Here is a 5307-nt window from a genome sequence, read left to right on the forward strand (position 1 = left end):
TAGGGTAGAGTTCAACTTCAACTGAATTTCAATTTATTATGCTCCTTTTAAATTCTCTCATAATATTTATGGCTGAAGAAATGATCCTGGAAAAGCAGTCACTTTGGATTATCTTTCTCATCACTTGGAGGGGTATTTTTAATAGCCAATGGGTCCATATTTTACAATCTTTATTTCTAAAAAGACGGAATTCTATTTTCAATGATTAAACACTTCTCTGCTCCTAAGAGACAGTTTTCCCTCAGAAGTCCATTCAGGCAGCGAACATCAGACCTTAGCAGATTCTACAGCAAAGATCTGTCCTCAGGAAGCCTGGATTAGTTGAGCTTCCCATGCTAGAATTTCCTGAGCAATTAAATCTGCATCACTGAATGTAGAAGCTACATTCTGAGGTACCCATTCCGTCCATCCCTCATACAATATTCTGCATTTAAATAAGACCACCCAAATGGATTAGAAATGTGACCAGCCATCATCAGCATGGTTGAAAATATAAAGCCAAAAACTGAATGGCCCAAGAGATATTCATGTTTATAGTATCTGTTTCCTCATGGTGTTACATGCACATAAATAAAAGTACTAAAGAAAGGAACAGAAAGCCAGATTGAACAGCTGGGAAAATGAATGACAAATCTACAGTCCATTCGCCTCATTTCATTCCAGATATTCGCACCACCAATTCCAGCTCCATAGTATTACACAGTCTTATGGAAGACAGTCCTTTATCTTGCTCTGAAATATTAACTCACATTTGGGGAAAATAGGCAGTGAGGTTGCAGGAAGTTATAGCAGTTAAACAAAGGGAAACCAATACATATTTTTAAAAATCTGAATGGTAAAAATCTGAATGGGCAATTTAATGTCACTGAGAAAAAAGAATTTCCTTTCTTTCTCCTTTTCTTACCTCTGACCATCAAGGAAACTTAGAAATGCTATTGTAATTATAGCTTACATTTCAATGTTTCTTGATACTCTAGAGTATATAAAAAATGAAAAGGTAATGTTTTACTTTGAAAGACTGAAATGGAAAAACCTTCTGTTCATGGGATCTCTCTGGAATGTAGTGATTTGTGTGATTGCAATCACAGAGCTGCTAAAATAGCATATGAATTCTCCAATGTCTTCCTTCTGTCAAAAGGAACATTTCCATTATACTACCTTTATAGTCTGGAATTGCTATCTGCTTTCCAAAAAGAGCTCTAAATGGCTATTAAGCAACCAGTAACTTTGCCTAAATGTAGAGCAATTAGAACCATTTTCAAACGTTTGAAAGATTGTTTTAACTTCCCTCTTTGCCAAGACTAGATGGGAATCAAGAAAATAAGCAGCTTAGAGAGGAATAAGACTGATATGTTTGGTGGAAGTCTCCTTAGAGCCATAAACAAGTCAACATTATGTTTGAAAGTAAAATATATCTGCATCTTTGGGGCAATTTTTGAGTTTTTAATTATTATGATTAACTGGAGAAAATGGATGCCATAATCACAGAACATCTCTCTCATTTAAAAAAAAAAAAAAACCCTCAGGCGCAGAGTTGAGCTAACCTTATTTGTCTACATAGGCACCTGCATTATGGCCTATAATTTTTTTTAATTGTCTCTACTTGATTCCTCATCCCTATTTTCATTCTCTACACTACAGTCCCCTTCTACAATGTGCTTGATATGTGTCCATATGTACAAATAGTTATAAATATATATTGTGTATGTACATGTGTTAATTCACACAGTGGCATTGTGGTATAAATGTTGTTTTGTTTTGTACATTTGGGACAACATTATGCTTTTAAGATCTACCCTCATTGCTCTATGTTTTTTAAATGCATTCTTTCTGACTATTGCATAGTAGTCCATGGTGTGCATTCACCACTTTCTCTCTATTATTTTCCAACATAGACACTTAGTTAGCCTCCAATTCCACCACCACAAGAAAAACTGTGATAAATATTCTTGTACAGTTTTTCATGAATCTGAAAAGAGTTTCTCTGGAGTATGGATCCAAGAGTGGGATTTCATGGTCATATATGCGTACTTACTTTTACTAAGTACCCTAGGACCTACTCTCTCTCTCTAGGACAGCCAGGACCATTTGCTCTTCTACCAACAGTACATGGAACTTTTTGTTTCTTCACATTTTCATTAACATCTTATAATATCTTGCTTTCTAATTTTTGGTAATTTAATGGGAATAAAGTGGTATCTTGTTGTCTTAACAGTGTTGATTTTGCTATATACTTTGGGGAGGAGGTTGAGTACATTTTGTTTGTATGAGTGTAGTTAGTTACATTATATCAGGTAGGAGCAAGCTGTCGCTTCGAATTTTGAGAATGGGGAAGAGAGTGTGTATGATTGTTGAGGTAAAGGAGGTGTGGAAGACAGATGCTGCAGATGCTCAGCTTACTCTGTTTTGCCAGTCTTCCCAATGATTCTGTAAACTATACATAACTTTTAATAACCCCGTTCTGCTCAAAATAGTTAGAAGTGATTCTGTTGTTGGCAACTAAAAAAGCTGGCCTATTCAGCAATTGGTAGCATAAGTGGTTGAAAACCCTCAAGGAATAAAATGGGAATCCAGGATTGGCTATTCAGATAGGTTAAGTTTGAAAGCAGTAGGGATCTGGTTCCCATTAGAAGACATGTCACTGCAGGATTTTATCTGTGGACCTGAATTTTCCACATACATTTTGGAATAGATTTGATGAGAGCCTAAAAAAATACTCTTGGATTTTTGTTAAAATCATATTGATTTATAGAGTGATTTTGAGATAATTGAAATCATTATAATATTATTGTCTATCGGTGAACATGGTACAGCTCTCTAATTATTTGGGCTCTCTTTTATGTCCTATAACAGCATTTAAAAAATTTCTTCATTAAAGTTTTGTGAATTCTTGTTAGATTATTTCAATTTCTGGATGATGTCCATTTCTCCTCTAGTCTAATAACAATCCTGCTTTGAGAGCTAGGAAATTATGAATTACATTTTAATGTTAACCATTGTTACCACACTATACGACCACTATAAAATAGAAGGAAAATGACAGAAGGAAAAAAATTAAATTGTTTATTATGGATAAATATATAATTTATAGATTTTTTAATGCTCTTGTGGATGATGGCTGGATTTCTGATGCATTTCCTAGTTGGTTATTGCTGGTGTAAAGAAATAGTATGGCTTAAGGAAACTTGCTACACTCTCTTATTAGTTCTCTCAGTTTCTCAGTTGACTAAGCTTTTTAAAAATGTAGATATTATCATTTTCAAATTACAACTGTTTACTTTCTTCCCTTCTAATCTTTAACCTCTTATTTATTTTATTGTCTTATTTCACTGACCAGGAAGACTTTCACAATATGTTGAACAGGATCGATGACAGAGTTACACACAGAAAAAAAGATCCCAGAAAAGATCCAGCTGACAAATTTCAGTGAGTTGTGTAGGTTTTAACTCAATCAGTAAGTAAGTGTACCTACCAGTTGGCTCGAAACCAGGACTGAACATATCTGTCTTGAACTGGAATAGAAGGCAAGGTATTTGGCTTTGATTTACCACATTCGCATATTCATAATTCAGAAAAAGAAAATATAGTCAGTCTAGTGTACATTTTAGCATATGCAGGGATCAGAGAACTCTCCTAGGAAAGAGAGCCAATTAATTTATTCTGTTTAACACAGGATATCCCAATATATTTGACCATGGAACTCTTTTTGAGTGGCACCTATTAAAATAGAGATTTCAAAAATGCTATTATAAGGAACATTATCTCAATCTGTGTGCATTCAAATTCACTTGGAAGAAGCAATCTGCTTGTAACGCTGTATATGTAGCTGAGTTTACACAGATACAGTTCCAGTTGGTCCTCAATACCTTCGTGTGCAGGTAGAGACATATGCCCCCCATTAATTAGAAACTGTTATTCTTAATGTGGTATTTGTTGAATCTCATGCTGAGATAAATATTTTTTGTTTATGTAATTTCCCAAGACTAATTGCTGAGTTTTTAGAACAGCCTTTCACTAAGCTTTAATGAGCACAATTAAATGAACCACTAAGAAAAAACAAATTATCAATTCAGCCGCCTATTGTGAATTCGTTGATCTTGAAGTACCTGATGTAAATGCAAGATCATTGGCCTTTCTCACAATATTTCTAGAGGCAAGATTATCTAGGTAATTTCTCCTTGTTTCCCTTCAGGCTTTCCTTGAAATTTCCCAAGAGTAGAAGATGGCTTTAGAAATGTGACATCAAGTTTTTCTCTACATCAATAATAAAATTCCTGTTACATTAATGCTAATATATGTTTTTTTAGTTGTAAAACATTGCATCTGAATTTTTTGAAAAATTCTAAGAAGTAGTTAAGAATAATTTTTCTTTCATAAAAGAATTTCCAATAAAAGTATTGAATGACATACTAATTCTTTTTTTTTTTTTTAATTTTTATCATATAATTGACATTGGACATTTTCTTAAGTGATGGTAACACTTCTTGGAAGTGAACTCAGAGAATGTTAATTTTTAAATTTCATAGATCTGTATTCATATGTTATTGATGAACTCTAATATTCTGCCTCCTTTTGTATGTATATTTAGGGCAAATGCCCAATAGTTGATCAAAAATGGAAATACAAATTCAGTTTTATAAGGAACATAATGAATTGTCTCCACAATACTATGTAATTGCTAGTAATTATAAAAGTAGTTCCTAACTAAAATAAGTTTCTTTATAATTTTACATGCAAATTCATTGAACAGAATATAGTGATTCTTAAAGAGCAGGCACCATCTAATAATGCACCAATTCTTACTTAATTAATTGACTACATTGCTAAATGTAGTGCATTAATGTAAAATATGATATTAGTAAGTAGATAAAAGCAGGAAAAAGATAAAATGCCAAATAGACAAAGTTTCAAAATGTCAAACTGTCATTTTCAATGATACTCCTAATTGGCATATTTCTTCGTAGTTCTTTACAATCATGCTCAGCACACTGTGTAAAGTGTCATTTTACCATGTTAATTAACTATCTTGATTTCTTTGACTAACACCGTGCCTTGGATTATGTGAAATAACAAAAAGAGAAGAAAGACAAAAATCTAAATGAAGAGAGACAAAGAAAAAGCCAACACCCCAGGTTGACCTAAGCAACAATTTTTGTATTAAAATAAAAATGACATAATTTTTATTTCTGATGTTGGACTGTTATGTGGAAAATGCAATTACTTTTTTTTTGGCTAGACCAAAAATAGAGAAAATGGGCTTTAATTGTTTATAAAAGAACTACAAGTTAGAGTTTAGTTCAATTCATT

The sequence above is a fragment of the Pteropus vampyrus genome, unplaced genomic scaffold (genome assembly GCF_000151845.1).
Source record: "Pteropus vampyrus isolate Shadow unplaced genomic scaffold, Pvam_2.0 Scaffold15, whole genome shotgun sequence".
Taxonomy (NCBI): domain Eukaryota; kingdom Metazoa; phylum Chordata; class Mammalia; order Chiroptera; family Pteropodidae; genus Pteropus; species Pteropus vampyrus.